General features: G+C 42.6%; 1 protein-coding gene across 5 annotated transcripts in view; it reads right to left on the minus strand.

Annotated features, from left to right (window-relative positions):
- The window catches only part of LRRC3B (leucine rich repeat containing 3B), a 112,000-nt gene extending 88,524 nt beyond the window's left edge, over positions 1-23,476 (minus strand). The window contains exons 1-2 of one of the 5 annotated variants that reach the window (XM_072651153.1): positions 22,226-22,460; positions 17,632-17,763 (exon numbers count right to left, since the gene is read on the minus strand). The gene's annotated coding sequence lies outside the window, so the exon portion shown is untranslated. Of the gene's footprint in view, positions 1-17,631; positions 19,747-19,766; positions 20,674-22,225; positions 22,461-22,932 lie in introns of those variants that run through there. The other 4 variants (XM_072651150.1, XM_072651151.1, XM_072651154.1 and 1 more) reach the window with 4 other exon arrangements.
- Positions 23,477-25,473: the final 1,997 nt, after the last annotated feature.

Genomic DNA, 25,473 nt, shown 5'->3' on the forward strand with positions numbered 1-25,473 from the left:
ACGATGAGACAGTCTACATGGCTTGAGCTGGCTATACTAGGATAGCCAGTATTTGTCAGCATGATGAGAGAAACTGCTATACATCCACACTCTTTGTCCCCTGACTGCAATCAGAAACATGTAAGTCAAGTCAAGTCAACACCTACTATAGTAAGTACTGAGGATACATCCATACTCTTCTAAACAAATGGTTTACACTGCCTAGACCAGGTATTTATAAAGTACTTTAAATACATACTTTCACTGGAGAATAGGTAGAGTGTCAGGCCTAGAGTCAGAAGAACCTGAATTCAAATTTCAACCGGTTTGCCTCAGTTTCCTCATCCATAAAATGAGCTGGAAAAGGAAATGGAAAAAAAAAAAAGAAATGGAAATGGCGAACCATTCCTGTATCCTTCCCAAGAAAACCCTAAATGAGGTCACAAAGAATCAAATGTGACTGAAAATAACAACCACAGTAACACCAGAGCCCCATCATCATGCCTTGGGGCAGGTAATACCGTTCTTATAGTCCTTGTTTTACAGCTATACAAATGGAAGCTCAGCAAAGTTACATACCTTTCCTGAGGACACATACACAGCCAGTAAGTGCCAGAGATGTCCCTGACTCCAGATTTAGCCTTAAACTGGGATGCTGACTCCCATTACAAAGCCATGAGTGAATTCGGCCATTATCAGGTTTGTTAGACCAAATAGACAACCAACCTAAATAACACCAGCCTCTGTGAGGTTATCTGACTCTGCATTACTCAATTGGTGCTAAATCCTTCTTGGTCATGTTCCTACCTGGAATTGGTGAGGGCATCTTTTGTATGTGTTCATACATATATGTAGACATCCTTAAAAAGTCATTGGTATTAGTTAACTAGAGGCCAAAGTACTGAACTGAAGAAAACATTTAAAAGACTCCATCTTCTACTCCTTCCTCCCTCAAAAGCATTAAGGCGGGGAGGGTTCCCCTTTTGTATCATGGACCCTTTGGACAATTAGGTAAAGTCTACGGACCACTTCTTAGAACATTCTTTTAAAGATATAAAATAAATTATTACAAAGAAAATTGTATTATAACACAGTTACCAAAAATACGTATCCTATAAAGGGAATATATGTATACGTGTTTATATATGAGATATCAGATATACAATATGATACGAGATAAGCATATATACACAGGTATATGTATGTATATATGTATATGCAGATACATATACGTGTATACTTGTTTACTCATATACATGCATACATATACCACACACACACACGTACACACACAGCAGATTAAGAATGCCTATATAATCCTATAGGATGGATGAGTCTATGTATATCAGCCAATCACATCACTTCAGCATCTAATAGTTGTAAGGGTCTTCCAAGGTCATATAATCCAAGAGGTAACTGAAGAATCTTCTACACCCAGTAAGTGGTCATGGAGACTTTGCTTGAAGACCTCCCTACCAGTGAAGGAGAGCTCACTACGTCCCCAGGCAGCCCCCCCCCCCTCACTCTGGGATGGCACAGTTGGGAAGATATGTTTTATATCAATTGCTCCTGGTTATTCCATCTGGAGCCAAGAAGAACAAATCTAATCCCTCTTCCACAAAACAGGGCTTCAGATGTGATTATAGGTCCCCTCCACCCTAACCCCATGCCTTCTCTTCAGACCAAATGTCCTTAGTTTCTTCAGCTGAGCCTCATGTGGCATATTCCTAGGACCCTTCACTATCCTAACTGTCCTCCTTTGGACACCTCCAAGTCTAAAAATATCTTTCCTAAACCATGGCAGAACTAGACATAATAGGGGCATAGTGGATAGAGCATTGGCTTGGAGTCAGGAGGACCTGAGTTCAATTCCAGTCTCAGACATTTGTTAGCTGTGTGACCCTGAGCATGTCACTTAACCTGGATTGCCAAGGAAAGAAGGAAGGAAGGAAGGAAGGAAGGAAGGAAGGAAGGAAGGAAGGAAGGAAGGAAGGAAGGAAGGAAGGAAGGAAGAAAGAAAGAAAGAAAGAAAGAAAGAAAGAAAGAAAGAAAGAAAGAAAGAAAGAAAGAAAGAAAGAAAGAAAGAAAGAAAGAAAGAAAGAAAGAAAGAAAGAAACTGAGCACAGTGATAGCTCAGCTGTGCTCTGACCAGGACACAGCCATGGTGTGCCTGATAGACAGGCTCTGTCCCTGCCTGACTCATAAAACCCTTCTTTGTGACCATCTCCTCCCTGGAATGTACTTCAGCAGATCATGGACTTTTAGAGTCATGATTTGCTTTTCTTTGTACCCCAGGGCTTAACACAATAACTAGTACATAGTAGATACTTAATAAATTCTAGGTTGAAAAGACCAGTCAATAAACATTTACTAAGCACCTACTATGTGTCAAGCATTTTTCTAAGAAAGAAAAGCCCCAGCTCTGAAGGAACTCGCATGGGGGAAAACAACCTGCAAACAAACATGGACAAACAACCTACAGGTTGTTGGATAAATTGTTGACAACCAAAGGAAAGTAGTCACCCAAAGGGAACTGGGAAAATCTTCCTGTAGAAGATGGGGTTTTAGCTGGGACTTAAGTCAGTAAAACTAGGGAGGCAAGATGAGGAGGGAGAACGCTGACACATGGAAGACATCTAGAGACGATGCCCAGTCAGGAAATGGGGCATCCTGTGTGAGGATCAAGAAAACAAGTGTCCCTGGATTGAGGAGTATATGGGAGATGGGGGAGGATGATCCTAAGGGGTAAGAAGACTGGAGAGGGGGGATGGGCTTAAGGATGATCTAGTCCCCAAAGAAGAGTTGAGGAGATGGGCCTCCCTGCTTTCCATCTAAATGGGAGGTGGGGGGCCTTCAGGTGTGGAATAGTGGAATAGTGCACATATGGTCAGACAGTCGGTGGGCTGGTTGGCTTTTGCTGATTTGCTTGTCTTTCTTTTCTTTCTTTTTTAATATTTCTACTCAGAGAGGGAGTTTCTGCCAGCAAAGAGTTTGATCTTCCTGCTTAGCTGACACGATACAGAAAAGATGAAACAAAGGAACGAAAAAGATTTTATTTTTGAAAGAAAAAAGGGCATTGTGACAACAGGGGAATTCCTGGAAACCAATTGTGTTTTATAATTTCCACTTTGAGATGTCAATGAACTAATTTAATCCAATTCAACAAACACTTATTAAGTATCTACTATGGGCCAGGCACATTGGATACTGAAGAGACAAAAAGAAAAAACAGGAAAAACTGTCATGAATTGGAAGGGTTGACTAATCCAACCACCTTCTATTTTACAGATGAGGAAAAGTGTTAATATCCTAGCCATAGAGCCAGAAAAGATACTACCTCTCATCTAGTCCAACCCTGTCCTTTTACAGATGAGAAAAGAGAGGCCCAAGAACACACAGGTAGTCTATGCCAGAGAGGTGGAATTTGAAAACAGGTCTTCTGATTTCACTATCTGGGCTCTTTGCACTGCACCACACTACTTCCTTAATGCTGCCTTCAGGAATTTTACATCCTACTCGAATTAATAGAATTTTGTGTTGGGCAGCACACCCTTTTTTCTCATAACTCACAAATTGCCATCGATTTTACTAGAAGCCAATCTGCTTTCCTCCAGTTGTGAAATATGTATGTGTCTCACTTGTATTTTTCACAGATCTATCTCTTTTCAGACTGGAGTGCATTACAGTTACCTAGTTAGCAAGCCTAGAGAACCCTTGAGCTGGAAAAACGGGGAAGTAGGGCTCACATGGCAAGCCCCTGGTGATCAGCTCTAGAACGACCCATTCCGGAGGCCCGGATTTCTCCACACTGTTGTCCCAACACACAGTAATACCCCTGGCAACGAAAACACCCTGCAGCTTTCAGAAATTTAATAGGGTTTCTAAAATGCCTGAAAACCAGATCCATCCCACAATTAAAAACTGTCAATATAGATTCCTCGTTGCACAATTGGTGTAACAACTGTTACCTAAGTGCTGCAGGCTCTTCAAACCCCCCCACCCACATGTTCTGAATTCATCTGCATGGATGTATGAATAAAGATGAAGATCATTCCAAGGAAATATTCTCTCTCTCATTCTAAACTGGGAAAAGGCACAGGAGCTTTTCCTTCTTGGAAGTGATTGAGTTACATGTCACTGAAGAAAACCAAGATGAGCAATGGGTTTTCATCTCAAACAACTAGACCTCCCTTCCAATATGACCAAGAGGGGCTGCTTTGAAGCTGGCAGAATTCATTTAGATATGGAGGTTCTGGTATATATTTTTTTAAATCAGTGGTATTGTATTAGAATCATACCTCATCCTCTAAGGCCCAACCTTACTCAAGATTCCCTATCAATTGACCAATCAATCAATCTCCAACTCTTTATATAGTGCCTGGCACACAGTAGGTGCCTAATAAATGCTTGTTGAATTGAACAAGCATTTATTAAGAGCCCACAGTGTGCCAAGTACTGTATTGGGTGCTGCGGATACAAACATAAAATGAAACATAGTCCCTCCTCTCAAAAAGCATTCAATTCCCTGGAAGTAGCTTTCCTTTTTGACTGGCATCTAACGCATTCTCCTAAACACATAGGCAAGTTACTTCCACTCCTTAGGTCTCAGTTTCTTCATTTACAAAATCAGGGAGTTGGCCTGGATAAAATTTTCTTAACCTGGGGCTCACAAAGCTGTTTTTTTTTTAAATAGTGATAATGGTTTTTCAATAGACTTGCTTTCATTTGTAATATTATTTTGTGCTTTTAAAATGTGATTCTGAGAATAGGTTCATAGAATTCTCCCAACTTCCAAAGGAGTCCAAGATGTCCAAGTAAAGTTTGAATAAATATTCATTGACTTGACTAAGAACCACTGATCTAGGTGATCCCCGATCTGCCTTTTACCCCATCTACATTCCTTGATCTCAGGTCCCTACAGTTCAATGTACATGCAAGGTTTGGCCCTAAGCTCACTAAGGTTCCTTTCAATTGCAAGACTATATCACAAGGAATGAATTTATGACATAATGAATGACATTTATATCATACTTTATAATTTTCAAAGTCCTTTTCCTTTCAACAACCCAAGTCACTGATCAAATTTTACAGGTATTTACTGTACACTTACTCTATGGGTTCCAAGAGTCCTAGATTAAAATCAAAATGCTGCATGTATATCAGTCTTAGAAAAGGTGAAAGACCCTAAGTTCCTACTAGATAAAGCTAAGGAACTAGGAGATGCAGAAGAGATTTAGCTCTTACGGCTCTGGAGGAATGTCACATGGAAAAGACACTGGAATTGTTCTGATTGGACACAAAGCCCAGAGCAATGGGCACATGTCACAAAAAGACTTTTAGGTTTGATGCAAGGAAAAACATCCTAACCATTTCAGCTGTCCACATTTGATACATGGTCAAAGGATAAGGAACAGCCTTCTTCTCTAAAGAAGAATTGGAAATTATTATGGAAGGCTTCTCCAGTCACTAATGATAAGAGATGGAGAGCAAACAGCTAGAGCTGTCCAAAAGCAGACGGCTATTTATAATAATAGCTTGCATTTACAGAACACTTTTAGGTTGACCAAATGTTTTACATATGGCATCTCCTTTGATCTTCACAACAGCCCTGAGAGGTAGATACTGCTATCATTTCTATTTTACAGATGAGGAAACTCAGGCACAGAGAAGTCTTACCTACTGTCACACAGTTAGTGTCTGAATCTGAACTCAGATCATCCGGACTGTACTTAGCTACCTCTGGGAGATAGTGGATCCTCTTATCAGGGAGTATTTAACAACAGTCTGGATAACCATTTGTACAATATGTCCTATGATGCTTCTTGTTCAGATGTCTCCCTACATGGCAGATCAATATAATAATTCACCAGTAAGAGGAGGGGGCTGCAGGGGCAGAGGCATCTCCAGGGTGAAAAGATTCCTGAGATGACAAGCAGTCAGATACCCAACTCAGGAGCAGGTTGTGTTCTAAACTGGTCTACACAACCTATCTATAGATAGGTTGTCCGGGAATTCACAAATTAACAGAAGTTAACAAAATAACAGTGATTCACATTCATATGTTGTTTTATGGTTTAAAAAGAGTTTTACATATAATCTCATTTGAACCATACAATAACTCTTTGGGGGTAGGAAGTGCATGTATTGTCTTCATTTTACAATCTATCAACCAACAAATATTTATTAAACACCAACTATGTGCAAGGAGCCAGGAATATAAACACACAGCAAGAAGTTTGTATTCTAACAGGAGACATGACGTATAGAAATCTATATAAGGGAGATGGAGAGTATCCTTGAGAGGGAAGGCTCTAGCAGCTGAGGAAGACCGACCAAGGCTTCCTTGAGGAAGGTGGTGTTTGAGCTGAGTCATGAGGGAAGGGATCTTGGAGAGATGAGGAGACTGAGCATTTCAGGCTTGTGGGAATTCAATGGCAGTGCCGTTGGGATGGGAGCTAAGTGGCTCAGTGGATAGAGAGCCAAATTTGGAGTTACCTGAGTTCAATCTGGCTCAGACACTTACAAGCTGTGTGACCTTGGGCAAGTCATTCCACCCTGTTTGCCTCAGTTTCCTCAGCTATAAAATGAGCTGGAGAAGGAAATGACAAATTACCCCAGTATCTCTGCCAAGAAAACCCCAAATGGGGTCACAGGAGAGTTGGACATGACCAAACCACAACAACAGTTACCCCCTACTCAAGCCAGGGGCTCTTTCCACTGTACTTCTGGAGAAATAGAAACGGAGCAGTTTATATTTGATGCCAGAGGGAATAGAGAGCCATGGGATTCTGTTGAGTGGCAGGACACAATCCTGGAAAAGTCAGACCTTTCCTTTAGGATGAAGACATCAAAACTTAGAGACGTTAATAACATGAGCCTAGTCAGACTGCTTTAGGGCTGGGATTCAAACCTACATCTCTCCTGACTCCAGATGTTATGATGTTTCTACTTCACAATGTTGCTTCCAGAAGTAATGCTATCATCAGTGGCTTAGATTCCCCAGGTTAGTCCAAGACTTAGCTGTACTATAGTACTACTGAATAGCCAAGTCATGGCTTAGATGGCTAGGTGATACAGTGGGTAGAGCACTTGGTCTAGAGTTAGGAAGACTTAGCTTCAAATCTAACCATAGACACTTAGTTGTATGATCCTGAACAAGTCACCTAACCTCTATCTGCCTCAGTTTCCTCAACTGTGAAATGGAGACAACAATGGTGCATACCTCCCAGGGTTATGATAAGGGTAAAGTAAAGTGCTATTATTAATATTCTTTAGGACACAGAATTGTTCCTAGGGGGAAAGTATTACAACTGTAGTCATCAGGGGCACATCTGTCCCTGCCCAAGCAGTGAGAGTGGGAGCTTATTTGGGGAGTTCTTTCCTGTGTCCTGGGACTGTGGCTTCTCAGTCGCTCCAAGGGCTGGGATTTTAGCATTTAGAGGAAAGAGTTCCAGGGGCTCCAAGGCTGAAGAGAGGGCATAGGGGTCTGAAGGGGAGTGTCCGAATCCATCCATTGTCATTGTTAATAATGGTGGTGAAAACCCCAATGGCAAAGGAATTGGGGCAGAGGCAGGGGTCCCAGTGGCAGAAAATAGACTGCTGATGACAAAAGGATAGCCCTTCATACCTGCTGGTAACTAACAAGTCAAGGGTTCCTAAATTAGAGCCTTGTCATAGACTCAAAGCTTCTCAGGGTCAAGTTCAAATTTGGCCTGCCACAAAGAATACAAAAGATGAGCAAAAGACTCACCTGAAGTCTAGACTTTCAAATACCAGGCAATTACCCAGTGTGTCTCCTAACCAGGGCTAAGTGAGTCAAGGAGGCCAGGCCAGAGGGTCTCACCTTTACTTGGTGGGATAACAAAGCTCTGGGAATTCCCCACCTCACCCGAAAAGCTTTCAGCTTCTTTAGTCTGACAAATTCCTGAAAAATGAGCATGATAAAAATGAGCCTGAAACTGAAAGGAAATAAAGGAGAATAAAAATAGCCAGTGGCAGTCCAGGTTTTGATAGGGCCTGCAAGTCTCCTGCTGTTCCCTGGACTTTCATACAAATTCTCTTTCTGAGCCACAAGGCAGCAATTAGCAAAGATCCAATCTAACAATGGTAGCCAACATTTCTGTACTGTTAAAAGCCTTCCAATGTGCTTTGTTTTAAAACCTGCATCACTGATCCTTGTAACCCTGGCAAAGTAGCTACTAGGGAATATGTTGTCCTCTTATAGAAGAGGAAACTGAGGCTCAGGGAGATTAAATGATTTATTATGCCTATGCTTATACCACTCAAGTATTGGAGGTAGGATTTGAACCCAGATCTTTGCTACTTTCAAGACCAGAGTTCTCTCCACTACACCAAGTTCTCCTAATATAGAAAATGGAAACTACTCTTTGTGATCATTGAACAATTAAGAGCAGAGACTGTTTCAATTTCTGTCTTTGCATCACTAGCAGCAAGCATGGTGTGTGGTACAAAGTAGGCATCTAATAAATGCTTATTGGTCCATGGAAGATAGATAGATGATAGATAGATAGACAGATAGATAGATAGACAGATAGATAGATAGATAGATAGATAGATAGATAGATAGATAGATGGATGGATGGATGGATGGATGGATGGAAGGATGGAAGGAAGGAAGGAAGGAAGGAAGGAAGGAAGGAAGGAAGGAAGGAAGGAAGGAAGGAAGGAAGGAAGGAAGGAAGGAAGGAAGAAAGAAAAAGAAAGAAAGAAAGATGATAGATAGTAGATAGATAAGATGGATGGATGGATGGATTGACAGACAGACAGACAGATAGATAGATAGACAGACAGACAGACAGACAGACAGATAGATAGATAGATAGATAAGATGGATAGATAGATAAAAAATAGATAGACAGATAGATAGATACACACATATACATATATATTCTCAAAATTGAGAGTTAAAGTCCAGGGCATTTTTTAACAGATTGCACCCAAAATTCTATGGGCTGAGTTCATTCTCTCACACATCAATATCCTCACCCATTAATACTGATTACTGGAAAAGTTTCTACGTGTTCTCTATCAGAATGTCCTTGGCAGAGCGGGGGAAGGGGAATGTCTAGACTTCTGAAGTCATCAGTATGGGGAAGTCTCAGCGTGGGGACTCCTCCAGCAATGTAGATTGGTAATTTGTCTATAAATAAGCACTTAGAATGTGGCCCACAGCCTAGAGAGGGCAAGTAACTTGCCTCAAGCTCCCAGGAAGAACTCCATCCCAGGTCTTTATCCATTATGCCATACTGCCTCTCACCTGGATGCCAAGAGGAAGGAGAGTAAAGCAGAGGGGAGCCAAGAGAGTGATGTTCCAGTTCTGTTACTTGACTTCTGTGTCACCCTGGACAAGTCACTACCATTGTCTAAGTTTCAATTTCTCCCTCTGTAAAATGAAAGAGTTGACCAAGGAAATCAATGATTTTTTGAAGGTCTCATGTGCACTAAACTATGCAGCATTTTGTATGATAGCAAAGAACTGGAAACAAAGAAGATGCTCATTGATTGGAGAACAGCCAAACATATCTATGCATGGTAAGTGAATGGGATAGAATGTTACCATGGTGTAAGAAACAAAAAAAGTGAAGAATACAGAGAAACTAGAGAAGACTTAGATGAACTGATGCAAAGTGAAGTAAACCCAGGAAAACAATATGCACAAGGAATAAAACACTGGGAATGGTCAGAACAACAACAAGTCAGTCAAAACTAAATGTGAAATTATAATGACCTAGATCAGTCCTGATAAAGGACTATGAGGATGCACTTTCCTTCCCACTTTGCAAAGGTGCAGAACTATGAGTGTGGAACCCTATAATTTTTGACTTGGTTGAGCTGATGGCTAGTTTTACCGAACTATTTTTTAATTTAAAATTTTTTATTTTAAGGAATGATTCTCTGGGAGTCAAAGAGGATAGGGATATATTAGGATGGATGGATGATTTTAAAACAAAAGTTACTGATTTTTTTAAATGAGGGAATCAGACTAGTTGATCCCTAAGATCCCTTACAGTCCCAAACCCTACAACAATAATCATCTTCAAGCACACATAAGGATGCAGTTGATTGGGAGTGATCAGATATTTTCCATTTTTCTTGAAATATACTCCATGGCCTTAAATAGCTCTAGGGAGGCAGCTAATAACTGCTATAAGAATCACAGAATAGCACAACTAGATGGAACTTTGGGCATCGTCTCCTCTCACCCCATAATCATACAGACCAGATGACATTTTCAAGGTCAACCACATCCTGAGATCTAACTTGGTGTTGTCACAGACAGGGATAGACACTTTCTCAGTGAGGAAAAATGTCATCTGAGTGAGATTTCATCTTCATTCTTTAAAAAAAATAAAATAGAAAGGCAGATGCCACCCATCAGGAGAACACAGTCTTCTGTTAATCAAGTTCCACCTGACTAGTCATAACTGAGCAACTCAAAGGAGTCCCAACAGTAAGAACACTTTGTTATCTTTTTTTCCCCAACATGGGACAAATGTGAGCCATCTGTTGGGTGGCACTCAATGAGCAAAATGTCATAACCACTGTGCCCTCACAACTATTCATGAGCTAATCACCCAGCCCATGAGAGAACCAGCCCCTTTGCTCTCCTATCCCTCCTCCTGCTACCTGCTATCTTTACAGCACATTGTTCAATTGCTTCATCTCTTGTGGCAAAGAAGATGAAACCAAAAACACCAGATGACTACCAATGGATTGAATCTGGAAGGAAGGTGACTCTATGATACTATGAGGAAGACACATGACCTACTCCAAAAGATGTGACCTTGAATGTTGGAAGGTCTAGATCTGAATCCTATCTCTGACCCAATAGCTTTTGTGACTATGGGCAAGTCAATTACCTCTCTGAGTCTTAGCTCCTTTTGTGTACTACAGAAATAGTAAATAGCCAGGTTACTGTGAAACTCAAATGACTGTACAAAAAATATCTGCAAACTGTCAAATATTGTAAAATATCATATGTATATATATACATATATACACACAAACAGATATATATATGTATATACATATGTAAAATACATATCATTACTGATATTGAAATAGCTATCAATAGGTAACTGGACCTGTTATTTCATTGGTAAAGGAGCTCCTAACACAAACATCTCTTAACCATCGCTTATTGGCACATGGTCTACCCCTTACAGGCTTACAGAGTTGCCTAGGTAAGTGGCTTGTCTAAGTTGGACAGATAGTGTTTGTGAGAGGTGGGGTTTGAATCCAGGTTTTCCAAAGAGGTCAGTTGTCAAATTACTACACAATTATGCCTTAAAAATTTTACATAATTAATGGGAAATTTGAAAATGTTTTTCAACTCAGTCTATCTAGGTGAGACTGACATTCTTCATGAATTATCTAATTGAAAGAGGAAAAGAACATCCTCCTCCTTCTAACAGAAGTTTTATATGATCCAAGAAACATTTCCACTCTCCCCTCTTCCCCCTGGAAGGATTTCTCCATAGACCTCTTGGACAGGACCAAGGTATAGTGGGCAAATCTCCAGGTCACAAGTTAGAAGCAGAAACAAATGAAAATCACCTTAGAGGTGCCACAAGATTCAATGCCCAGCTGGGAAAAGGACTCCTAGTATATACTGACAGTGACAACAGGAGACTGGGCAGCAACCCAGGGAATGATTGCTTAAGAAGTGATCAAACATCTCAGAATATGAAGAGGAGCAAAGAAAAAGATGGTATAAGAAACCATGAAACTTGTTGAATTCCCACAAAGAGAATGTGAAAAGATGGAAGAAAGAATGAACAGAATGGTTTTGAAACATGACATTTTAAATTTATCATCTACTTAAGAAGAAAACAATCTCACTACAATAGAGATGTATAGTTTCATGTATATTATTCTCCAATTCTACAGTGCTTATAGAAATGTAGGTTTTATTTGGTGATTGCTAAGTTTAAAATTAAAAAGAAATAGATAAAATGGAGGGGAAAAAACAAAGCCTGGAAAATGAAGGACAAAATTGAGCTTCTTGATCAATGACACAGAACTGACTGTACTGGTGGATTTCAACCATCAGGACTTCCTCTGTGCTCCGTGGGTCAAGGAAAGTCTGGGAATGATCTCGGGCAGCTCAAGAAATTTTTCTCATATCTGGTCTATCACACACATACATACATACATACATACATACATACACACACACACACACATTCCTCAGTGAATTCTAAAATCTGTACTTCCATGTGCTAAAGCTCTTCTCATTTTTTCTAGCCCATTTCTGTTCTGTTTCATTCTCTAGAAAAATAACAGTGATAGATGAAACTAACAAAGCACTTTCAAATTTGCAAAGGACTTTACAATATTAATCTCATTTTATCCTCACAACTGTGGGACATAGTTGCTGTTATCAGATAGAGATTAAGTGACTTGCTCTGGGTCACATAGCCAGTGTGAGGATGGATCTAAATTGAGGTCTTCCTAATTCCAGGTTCAGCACTCTATCCACTTTATCATCTAGATTCCTTGTATCTGGAATCCAGAATCTTACCTCCTGTCTACTTGCTGTTTGGATTCAGGTCTTTCCAAGAGGCTGCCTCTCTATTCACTTCACCACACTTCTATAGGCTCATAGGTTTAGAGGCAAGGGGGATTTCAGAAGGCCAATATTATTATTAAAAATAATTATTATAATAAACAAGGAAGTTCAATACCAGACAAGTTAAGTGGCTTGTCTGAATGTCCCAAAGGCATTAAGTGACAAAAGTTGAGTTTGAGCTCAGGTCTTCTGTCTGCAACCTTCCTCCTTCCCTCCCTTCTTTTCTCTCTTCCTCTCTCCCTCCTTTCTTTCCTTCCTTCCAACCTTCTCTCCTTTTTTCCTTTCTGCCTGCCTTCCTCCCTCTGTTCCCTCTCTCCCTCCTTCCTTCCTTCCTTCTATTCCTTTCCTTCCTTCTTTTCTCTTTCTTTTTTTATTAAGACCTTAACAAACAAATAGTTCAGTGTATAAACAAAACAAGATTTTATAAGGAACTATGAACTTCGGTGAAGAGAGGGGATGATAATAGACATACAATGAATACATAATAACCAAAACCATCCACCTCTCTTTTCCTAACACTTCTTCATGATGTCTGATCTTTGTGGTGCAGTTGCCTAGAGGTGGACATGCCTAGCCCATTGACTGTTGTTTCAAAGTGATGCTCACCCGTATAGTGGAAAGGGTTTCTCACTTTGCTTCTTTAACTTTGGATTTACAAGAGCAATTTAAAGCCACCACTGAAAAGCATAAAAGTGAACCCTAAATCTACTCTCCATGCTCCCTTAAACCAGCTGTAGATGTTGGCTCAACCCTTATGCAGGTACAAGTTTATATCTTATACATAAAACAAAGAATAGCCAGCACTCAATCTCTTCTGGCCAGGAATCTATGGAGTCACTAGTCATGCAAATGACCATGGTCTGTGCACACTGACTCTGGTGTTAATAAGAGAAAAGACTGCTTAGCCACTTTTGAGCCTTTTCTAAATTACAACCTTTCTTTATAAAAGGGAGATGCTGGACCAGGTGGGAGCAAGGGGAAGGTTCCATGTCTGACCTTTATGCTTTCGCTGTGGATAAGTGTATGAAGGCCCTTCACCTTCATACCAACTCTCAACCGAGGAAAATATTGGCTATATAATCCAGGGAGATCCAAGTACCCTCTAGCTATGTAAATCTCATATAATCACAGGACAACCCTACACCCCACCCCATGCAAGTTTTCTTGAAGCAATCTGATTCTAAAGAAGTTAGTCATAGATAAACTATTGGCTCTCCAATTAAGGAATGGGAAGTTATAGCCAACCTTTAATTTCAGGAACGTTTGCTCTAGTCCAGGGGTGGGGAAACTGAGGCCTCAAGTCTACACATGTGGCCCTCTCGGGACTCAAGTGGGGCTTTTTGACTGAATCTAAACAGTTTGAGGACCTAGAGGGCCACATATGGCCTTGAGGCTGTAGGTTCCCCACACTTGTTCTAGCCAGTCAAGTATCTTTCAGGGCTTTAGTATAACTTTAAATGACTTATTTCTTTCATAATATTTATTTCGATTTTATTTCTGAAAAGATGCACTAAATATACTTTCTTAAACACCTGTAGTCAGAGGGATCTTTCCCTAGGATGATATTGACATGCTAATCATATGAGAGGTGTGGCAGACCAAACCTGTGATTTCACTGGTATAGAGTTTTCCAAATGAGGAAATTACCTCCACCAATGTATATTCATCTTCTGCAACACAGCCATAAAGGGTTCCCTAAGGTACTAGAAAGTTTAAGGGACTTATCCAAGGTCACATAGTCAGTAGTTGTCAGAGAGAGAGCTTGATCCCAGGTCTTTCTAGGTAGCTTGGATAGAGCACTTGACACTGAGTCAAGAAGAGCTAAATTCAAATCTAGTCTCAGATACCAACTAGCTGTGTAGCCCTGGGTGAGTCAGCCTCTGTCTGCCTCAGTTTCCCAATTTTAAAATGGGGGCACAAAAGTGTCAGTTTCACAGGGTTATTGTGATATAACCAAATAAGATAATGTATGGAAAGCATTTTGCATGCATGTTACATAAATGCTAGATATTAGTATTATTAGTTCTAAACAGATAATTTCAACATTTTGCCTCTCAATGATAAGAATAAAAGACATTTGTATGGCATTTTAAGGTTTACAAAATGCTTTATAAACATTAGCACAAATAATTATTGACAATCCCCTAAGAAAGAACTTCCAATTAGAAAATATGAATTCTACTAATATTATTTTCCCTCCCTGAGGAAGAATATTTAAACTTACTAAGTTGTTCCTTTTAAAATTTTATCATCTGGCTTTAACACCTACTTTTGTTTATAATGTTGAGGAAGAAAAATATTTTTACTTGATTGGCAGCCTAGAGACTGAATTCTCAAGAAAATATGTATATTTTATGAAAAACCTTTTTTAAAAAAAGTAGGAGTTTGCCAAATCTTCTCTATAAGAAGATCTCTCTCTCTCTCTCTCTCTCTCTCTCTCTCTCTCTCTCTCTCTCTCTCTCTCTCTCTCTCTCTCGATGCCTTAAGGAAAGTGTTATTGAGATAACACTTACAAAGCAAACAAACACTTGCAAATGCTAATACCTAGAATATTAACACAGTAAAGCCCCTTGTCAGGGTAAAGCAACTGCAAACACCAATTATTGTTATTATTAGTCATTAAAAGCATGTTTAGGCTTTTATTCCATTTGGTAACATCCAGGTTAAATACAGTTGATCAATCCCATTTATTGCTTCTAACCTAGCTTCTAATATTATCTCTCTTTTTTTAATCCAAGATAAAACCTCTGCCACCAAACTCATCTGAATTTAATTTAGAACCCCACTTCAGTTTTAGTAATTTTGTTCCTTTTTCTCCCACCATCTTCTTTAAACAGTTTTTCTAAGAACCTCATTACCCAAGCTCTCAGAAGTCTTTCTATTAAAAATAGCTCAAGGTCAGATACTCTGCCCCTTTTCTTCTTTTTTTTCTTCTTTTTTTTTCAAAGATGACAAACCTCAAATGTGAATTAGAAAAGACACACGTGCCTGGAAGGAGCCTATATAAACATTGCTTCCTGAATCAGAGGATTTTCATTCTTTTCATTACTTTTAACTTTGGCAATATAACATGAAGCTTATTCCTCTGTATGATTACCCCATGCCCTCTTCAGGGTCAGAGAACCAGGGTAACAAAAAGGGTATTTTTTTCTTAATTAGCCCTTAACATCGTATCTACAATATTAAGAGCAAAGATGTATTTTGTGGATAATCTATTATAACCCAATCATGTCCTGTCAGCACCACTAATCTTAATTTCTCCCATCAGACAACAAACTTTCTAAATCTACAAGTACTTAGAAATTTTGTACAAGATTTGATAATTATTTTTGTGGTACTTCAACTTTACCCAGTTCCACATCTTTTTTTCTCCAGTAGACAATTAGAAAATCATAATGTATTCCTCAGATGCTTCAGTCTAGTACAATGTTTCCCAGCTTACAAAATATCAAGGAATGGGGAAAAACCTGGATTCTTCATTGAAAACAAAGAAATACAGGGTTACGTGGGGCAAGAGGAGAAGTAAAGGGGAAAAGGTGGGATGGAGAGAGAATGAAGAGAAGGCCAAGGTAAAGACTGATGTTGTTTTAAGTATTGTTTTTAAGAAGTAAGGGCCTTTGGTTGTAAAAGTTTTGCAGGTTAGTAAAAATTTTGCCTATGGGGTATTGGGTTGGGAAACACTGGCAAATCCAAGAATTCTCAGTCTTTGGTGACTTGTCATCCCCATCATTGTCTAATTAGATAGTGCTCTCTCTTCTGTCCCAAAAGACCTACATTTTAGTAGAGAAACTTAAAATTTATTTAAGATTTAAATTTTTTATATCCCTTGAGATAATTGGAGACAATCAATGATGGGTCCCAAACTGCCAAAGTTAGGCTTGTAAATAGCATTTTAGAGTTAAATGATAATAGCTAACATTTATATATACAGCTTTCAGAAAGCTTTACAAGTGTCATAATAATTATAATTCTTTATTGCTTCAAATTTTACAAAATGTTTACAGGTTTTTATCTCATGTAATCCTCATAATGACCCTGTGAGGTATGTGCTATAATTATTCCCATTTTACCAGTGAAGAAACTGAGGCAAAGACTAGATGACTTGCCCAGGATCACATAGCTAGTAAGTAGCTGAGGCTTAATTTGAACTCAGATCTCCCTTACTCCAGGTCTAGCACTCTATTCACTTTGCCAATCTAGAAGGGGCCTTGGAGAATATCTAGCCCAATTCTCTTCTTTTACAAATTCAAAACCTGAGACCAGGATATTATAGATAATAAACAATGAAGAGGAAGGATTCAAACTCAAGTCTTCTGACTCAAGATACAGAACATTCTTTGTCAGCTGTGCTAGATTCATAGATTGAGAGCTGGGAAAGGACGTAGTGGCACTTAATAAATGTTTATGAAATTGAATTTTGCTCTTAGCCATCGTCAACTAGATCAAATGATAATAACTTATTTAGAGCTGGAAGGAACTATAAAGATTATTGAATCTAATTCATTTTGCAGATGAGAGAAATGAGTTCCAGTGATTTGCATAGGGTCATTTAACTACTAAGTGTCTGAGGTGAGATCAAAACCCAGGTCTTCCTAATTCCAAGTCCAGTGCTCTAGCTTCTACCCCTTGATATGATTCATTTCAGGTCAGCCATCACTGTTGGCCTTAGGAGATGTGAGGAGTGTCCAGATAGGGAAGGAAATCTGCACTTTGATGTCCCCAGATAAAAAATCTGTCAGCATGAATTCCAATCTGTGTCTTGTTAACAAGATTTCCCAGCAAGTAATTCCTAAAGTTCTCCACTCCAATCACAAACTGAAAAGATTGGGAACTCCTACCTTGGGCTATTTCAGAACCAGAACTGCGGATAATTCATCTAATCAATAGAAAATGATCCAAGTTGCTATTTCCTTTATCTTGGTCCTTTCGTATTAGATGTTTTTAAATGAGGCTTTTAATTCATGTCGCTTCCAGCACTTCTCCAAACAGGCTGCAGAAATGAAAACCACAGGCACCTGGCCCAACCACCTCCCACACTCTCCTGCTGGAGTCCTGCTTACCTATGTGTTGGGTTGGCTCCAAGTGAAGAATTCAGTCCTGTGGCTGAGAAACTACATTACTGCTACCAGGGTCTTAACAACACCCATTGAAATTATACAGTGGGTCCTTATTTCTTTGGTCCCAGAAGACACCTGAAGACACAAATAGGCCCTATGAGATATTTGGGCAACTCACTTCTCAAGACTCAGTTTTCTCACCTGTAGAATTAGAGAGTTAGTTTAATTAGATGGCCTCTGAGGTCCCTGCCAGCTCTGGATGAATGATTTTAAAACCTGAATGATTGGCAGAAAATTGTTACTTGGAGAAAGCTCCCTTCAAATTCAGAGGGGAAATTCTTCCTTCTTTCAACACTTAACCTTTCGAGGCATCCTCACCTCACCTTTGTCTCAATCTTTTCTTAAAACAAAGGTCAGAGAAGCAGGGTCAAATATGATCATTTAAAACTCTATATTCTCAAATGAATCTTGGTCTTTGAATTGTGAATTGTACCTTTCCTCATGTAGAATTAGATCTGAGGGAGGGAGAAGGCAACGGAAAGAGAGCTAAATTTGAAGAATCACTGGGCCTGAGTTCAAATTCCACCTGTCACTTCCTAGCTGAGTGACTTTGGGCAAGTCATTTAACTTCTATGGGCCTCAGTTTCCTCATCTGTAAATGAGTGAATTTGATTATATGTCCTCTGTGGTCAATTTTAGTTTTTGATCTAAGATGCTGTGATGCTAAAAAAAGTGGGGATCAGGATGGGGAAAGCAAGGGTTATTATTCATCTAAGGGAAGGAGTTTATGACATAGTTGTAAAGCCTTTCCATTTTTTTGTGTTAGGACATTCCTCCTCAATTTTTGCTGAATATATGTGCTATTATTTTTCTGATGCAATTTCACAAATTCTTGCAAGATTTTTTTTGAGGCTTCAGTCTGACAAAAGGCCTGGCTTTCCTTCTCATCCTGCCCAAACCACTTATATTAGTGAAACTGCCTGAATAATAGTTTGACTTTAAAAAAAGGTTCCATTGTGTTTTTAAATGTTGAAATACAACATTTCTAAACATAAACACATTCTGAGAAGGCGCAAAGGAGCAGGAGCCAGTGAATGGAATATGGACTTAAGCCTGGCCAGGCCATTAACAGGTTGTGAATACAAATCATGCTGACCTCAGGGTCCTTAGCTGTAAACTGTGAAAGGGAGAGTCTAGATGCCCTCTGCAGAGGGTCCTTTCTAGATGTAAAACTGAAATTCTATGCTGCACACAACTAGGCATGCTCAAGGGGTAGAGAAAGAGCTAGCTTGCTAGATAGGCATTATTTGGGAGTTTGCTACTGCCTCAGGGTCCCCTCCATAGGATTCATGTTCCTGACCACCCCATCCTCCCTCCACCAAGCAACAGGCTCTGCACAAGAAGCAAAGAGGCCTCAGAAAAAGCACTGGATTTGGGAATTCTATTCGTTATGCTTTTCCTACCCACTTCCTTTTCTCACACATCAAAAAGGGGGGAGTCAGCCTAATGCAGTGGAAGGTGGGCTGAATTTGAGGCTCAGAGCACCTAGATGTGTCTTTTTACTGTGGAAACTTGGGCAAGTCAAGTAACCCCTCAGCCTCAGTTTCTCCATCTGAAAATTGGAGAGAATACTTCATAGGGTGTATTTTGAGGATCCAATGAGGTAACATACGTCAAGCCTTTTGCAAGTTTTTAAGTATTACATAAATGTCAGCTATTGCTATTGTTGTCATAGTAAAGAAGTGCGATGAGCAGACCATTTGGAGCTTGGAGTCTGAATCTCAGAATTTCAGGGTAAGCAGGGACCTCACAGGCCATTTAGGCTAACCTACCATGCCTACTAAAAGTCCTCTACATCATCCCTGGTAAGTATTCAAGTAGCTTGTCCTTAAAGATGCAGAGGGACTGGTGGAAGGTAACCCAGTCCTCATATCACATCTGATATTTATTGAATAGGGAAATTGTGATTTTACCTCTCTGACCTTGTTTCCTTATTTATAAAATGGGGATAAAAAAACCCCAGAAGGACTAAACCTCAAGATAGTGAAGATCAAATAAGCTAATTATTTTCAATGCTTTATAAACCAGGCAGTAGAACCTGAATTCACAGTTGATCTCCCCACACCACCCCTACTTACAAGTTGTCTGGTCCTATTCAGATCTGTTAAACTGCTGCTGGACTCAGTTTCCTTGTAGCAAAATGACAGGTTGGCATCCGTAATATCTAGATCTAAAGAAATCTGCTTTCATGAATCAGCCGTGGTCTGGGCAAGTCCTCACAGGCAGAGTGAGGTGGCTATTTTCAGATGACTAAAGCCAAAATTCAATCAGTCATCTTTCATGAAGTGCCTACTATGTAGCGGGCACTGTCCTAGGTGCTAGAACGCATTAGTAGATGATACCTCCAGTTAGCCTATTCACGGAAAGACTGTATAAAGCGTGTGCCAGAGCAGGTAAAAAACGGATGTTTAAGTAAATGTCTGAGTAACGCAGGCCTTACTTAGTTCCTTCCTTTTCTCCAAATTATCTAGGCAATTTAAGATCAAGCCTGAATGGGAGGGGCTTAAGATGGTTACATAGACATCCCGACAGAACAGATCAGGTATATATGCGCAGGAAATACACTGGGAGAAGACACAGAACATGGGAATTCCCCTTTTCCCACTTCCTTGGGTCTCTTGGAGCTCATAGCATCTCTGGAAGCCAAGCAGCATGGAAATGCCTAGGCAATCAGTTGCAAGGAAATCACTTTCAGGGGTTCTCCCTGGGACAGAGGGATGGCAAGCACGAGATTTCTCTTAAGAGGCCTAGGGGATGTGGCTTTCTCTTCCAGAAGGGCCAGGGCGGTACTGGCACGAGGCCAGGAAAGGAGGAGGGGAGAGGAGGAGAGGTTTCCCCAGTCCTGGTTTTCCCTTGAAGTAATGGAAGTGGAGACGAGAGTGAACTCCCAGGGGTCAACCTGTCAAGATTCTGAAACCAAACCCAAACCCTGAGGGCTGTGAGATGCACACAGCCCCACTCCTCCCGGCCACCAATTATGCCCCACCTCCAAGAAAAAAACTTCCCAACACCTTGCAAGCTCAGGCTTGGGGGAGGGAGGAAGGTGAGCCTCTCCTAGGCGGCCGTTCCCCTCCAGGGGTGTGCGCCTCCTCCTCCGGTTCCGGGGAGGGGAGGGTTAAGCCCGGTGTTTCCCCGCCCAGGGGAGCCCAGCTCCAAGCTGCAGCTCGGGAACCCGAGCCTCGGTGGGGCCCCTGGTAGAGGGGGGCAGGTGGCAGACTAGGCGGGCAGCAGGCAGGAGAAGGAGGAGGGGCGACTAAAGCTTTTCCTGCTGCAGCCTGGGCCGCCGCCTGGTGCTATTCGTGCCTTTTATTCTAAGGTAGCCAGAGGCGGAGGAGGAGGAGAAGGAGGAGAAAACCTCGGCCGCGCCTTTTCCAATCTCAACCTGCAGCATCTTTCTCCCCAGCTCCAGGTGGAACCTGCAACTAGCGGCGGACGACAAAGTGGTCCCCAGAAAACCCCTCCTTCCCCCGAGTCTGGGAGGTACTGCCTGCCTAGCCTTTCACCACCACCCCCACTCCTCGGCCATCCCACCTTGTGCCCTCCCTGTTCAGATCACTGCTTTCTATAGCCCCTCTCTCCACTTCAGAATGCAGATCAGGATAAGCCCTAGTTCCAAACAGCAGATAAACTGCCTTCTCCAGAAACATGCCTCTCCCAGTTTAGAGGCTTTCCCTTTCCCTTTTCCCTCTCCCTTCACCCAGGTGTGATCCTCTTTAGGAGGAATGCAGGGGGTGAGGGTGAGGTATCTAGCTGTAGCCCACTCCCTAGACCACCATCCACAGATTCTCCCCTCTCCAAACCCCGCCCCGGCTACTGGAGAACTTCCTACCCCCACCCAGCCTTAACCTCGTCCTAGAAGCTCGGAACTTCGCGTTTCCTTCTCCTCCGCCTGCAGCGCCGGGCATAGCACCTGGAGCACCCGGCAGAGACTGTGCCTGGGAGCCCTGACAAGAGCAGTGGGTGGGTGGGTAGGGGGATTGGGAGACTACAAAAAGAGCTGGGAAGGTGTACGGGGAGTGGAAGCGGGAGCTAAGAGGATTAGGGGTGTTTCAAAATGTAAAGCACCATGATGTTTAGTCAATGAAAGACAAGGCTTGTTTCCATGTATAATCACCCCACACATTCACACCATCTCCACCTCTAACACCACAAGCATCATTCCCACCTCTCCTCCTATTCCTGTGGGATGATTTCCCCACCTCCCCCCACCCTCCCTTAAACAGAAGGCGTTATCGCCTCTCTCCAGAGCACTTCTCTGGCTCCTTGGGTTCTAAAATTCTATTACTCTGAATTCCTGTGTTCTTTGCTTCACAGAACCCTTCCTGCAGCGATTTACACACACACACACACACACACACACACGCCCGCACACTTCTGACCCTACTCCCTTCCCCCCCCTCCCCGCATATGAAGCGTCCCAGACCCCCCTCCCCTGGCACCCGTCAGCCTCTTGACTTGGGCTGTCACCCAAGGCTCACCCAAGCCCGCTTGCCCCCCGCCCAGCTTCAGCCTCTCCAAACCCCAAGCACTTACTTACCCCACCCCCCCTGATTTGTATTCTCGCAGTTGCCGGTGCACACACCAGCCCTGGTCCAGGCTCAGAGACTCAGTCGGCCAGCAGCTACAACTTGACTAACCAATAAATGTCGGGGAAGGGGGGGAGGTTGGACTTCCCTTGGCCCAGCCCCCCATGCCGGGTCCTGGCCGATCTCGGCCGAGGGGCTGCTTCCCAATCCCTGGTCGCCTCCTTCTTCCCTCCCACTCTCCTTCCCTCTCTCCTTCCATTCCCTCCCCCTCGGCCCCACCTCTCAGATTCTATTTTCTCTTCAGTATTATTTTGTTTTGCTCAGTCCCAAATGCAGACCTCGAGACGCCCTGCGGAGTGGAGCCTCCCTGCACTACACACGCCAGGGGGGAGGGATGCCTGCTGTCTGGGGGACGGGAGGAGGGCATCTCAGGGAAACTCACCAGGTAACTTAAGAGGAAGGCCCCCAGCACCCGCAGCTCAGCCCAAAAGTTCGGGGAGTTCTCCCGGCCCCCACGTAGCCTCTCCAGTGAGCTCGCCCCGCTCCACCCCCCGCCCCCTTTCCCCGCCATGCCCAAGCCCGTATTTATCTAGGAGGCACTGAGAGAACGCCAGCCGCACTTGGCCATCCTTCCCCGCAGGATGGCGAGCCCGCTGTGGGGGCGCACGTGAGGAGTCGGGCCGGGCGCAGCGAAAAGCAACAGGCGGCTGGATCTTACCTTGCGCCAGCACGGTGCCAGGCTAGCTGCTCCATCGGAGCGGCGCCTTGGAGAGGAGGTGGGGGCGGAGGGGAGGAGGGCGCACTGTAAGAGAGGGGTACGGGGGAGGGGGTGTGTGTGGCGCGCTTGTGCGCCTGTGTGTCTGTGACTGCGTGGACGTGTGTGTGTGCGTGTGTGTGCGTGTGTGTGTGTGTGTGTGTGTGTGTGTGTGTGTGTGTGTGTGTGTGTGTGTGTGTGTGTGCGCGGAGAGGAGGGGGGGAGTAGGCAAGTGCAATGGCTGCTGCCCGCCAGCCAGCCAGTCCACTGCGCCCAGGCTAGGCAGCTGGGGTTGTGGGGCGGCCGCTAGCCTCTCCTCCCTCTGCCGCCGCGGCCGAGGGCTGACGATGAGCGCTACAACCGCAGGAGCATCTCGGCAGGCTGCGGAGCTGGGAGGAGGCTCCCGGGATCGCTCCTTCCAGCTACCACAGGCTCCCGGAGCGCGCTCTGCTGTCTCTTCCGTCCTGTAGCTGCTGATGCTGTTGGGGCTGCTGCTTCTGGGGCTGCTGCTTCTGGGGCTGCTGCTGCTGGGGCTGCTGCTGCTGGGGCTGCTGCTGCTGCTGCTGCAGAGTCCCAACCTAGAGAGACGACTAGAAGGAAGAGACAAAGACAGAGGAGAGGGCAGCTTTCCTCAAGCAGATGCTCTCCTCTCAATCTCTAGCCGGAGCCTCTTCAAACCTGGGGCAGGGATGGAAGGGACGAGAGTGTTAGGCAGGGCTGAAGTCATTCTTGTATTGACTTGAGTTTTCTACGCCCATTTCCCTAGTTTGTGTGGGTGAGGGGGCAATAATGAGAAAGTGGTGGATATTCTTTCCTAGAAAAGGGAAGTGAGACTTGCCCGAAGCCTATTAGGTCGTTCCATTCCCTCTCTGCTCCCCCATTTTCCTTTTAAAGGAAAAATGCAGTAGATAGCAAAGATCTATGAAGGAAAATTGGAGGTCCAATGTTTGCTACCCCCTAATGTGCCTCTGATCCTCCCTTAGGGAAGGAGGGGCATCGAATGTGCTCACTCTCCACCTTTCCCCCTGTGCGGAGGAACTACAGCCTGTCAGAATCATAATCCTATTAATAATAACAATAAATATTTATGTGGTGTTTTAAGGTTTGCAAATTGATTTACATATGTTAACTAATTTGAAAGCAGAAGAGGGAAAATGGAAAAGGGAAAATAAGGTGTAGTATGTGAGGGAGAAACCTGTGTTCTGGATCCAATCCAAGCTCTAGCCTGGATTGACTCATCTTTGAGGTTGACAGCATCTGTAGAGCACAAAGTTTGGGGTTTTAGTTGGTTGCTTATCTGGTTCACTTACCTTTCTAAGCCTTATGATTAATTCCATCTTCTCTTCTAAGATGACCACCTGCTACTAGCTAGGCTCAGATGAAATGTAGCTTAAGGCTCCACCCCCAACCCCATAAAAATGAATTTTCTTTTGAAACTTTAAAGGCAAAGATAAATGATTGATTACTATGGTATTCCTGTTTCTTATGTTGAATTATAAAGGCTCAGTAAAATAAACCAGCTAGTTTCCCACCTCCAAGGACAAGTGGTTGAGTAGATTGAGGGACCTTGAGGATAGCTTTGATCAATTTGTGGTGAGAATGATGTCACCTTCTCCAAATATTCCTCCCCCAACTTCTATAGCCTCCCTAATCACTAATTCCCTTGTATACATTATTTGCATAGGCTTATACATACAGTGCTATCTTCCATAATAGATTGCCAGCTCCTTTTTGCCTATATCCCCAGCACCTATCACCTAGCACGTGCTTTTTGATTTATTGGTGATGGTCCATTCAAAGTTCTTTCATTCTCACTTAACTATCTAACGCCAAGTCCAAACTACCTCCATAGTTCATAAGGTCTCCTGGGTCTATGGCACTTTCTCCCTCTGCTGCTCCCTCCTCCCACTCCTTTTCCCACTATGCTTCAAGTCCAGAGCTACCACAAACAAGAAATGCTTGGAACTGTACATAAAACAAGGGCAGTATATTCACAGCCAAGCACCTAGTGCGAAGCCATTCCAGGTGGAGAGGGACCAAAAATCTATCACCTGGCGACCTGTGTCAAGCAAGTTGCAAGACTGCCAAGTTTCCCCTTCTTTAAAATGGACTGTCTTCTTCAGGTTGAGCCTGTAAGTTCCTTTAGAAGTGTTTCACTGCAGAGGCAAAAGAGTTTGTGGAATAGTTTAGTGAAAGATTTAAAATCTCCAATTTCCTCCTAGATTCTGCCTCCCATAAATGGCAGACTTGACACCCTTTCAGGGATATTGCAGGGGGGATTTTGGCATTGAGAGGAAACTTGTTGGCTTAGGAGTCAAAGGGCGAGGGTTCAAATCTCCCCTCTGTAACTTACCTGAGTGACCTTGGGCAAGCTACTTGATATCTCTTGGTGTCAATTTCCTTATCTGTAAATGAGGCCATTGGACTACATGACCTCCAATGTTCCATCCAGCTCAAATGCTTTGAGGCAGTGACCTTGAAGCTACTTCCCAACTCTCAGATTCT

The sequence above is a fragment of the Notamacropus eugenii genome, chromosome 3, assembly GCF_028372415.1.
Source record: "Notamacropus eugenii isolate mMacEug1 chromosome 3, mMacEug1.pri_v2, whole genome shotgun sequence".
Lineage (NCBI taxonomy): Eukaryota > Metazoa > Chordata > Mammalia > Diprotodontia > Macropodidae > Notamacropus > Notamacropus eugenii.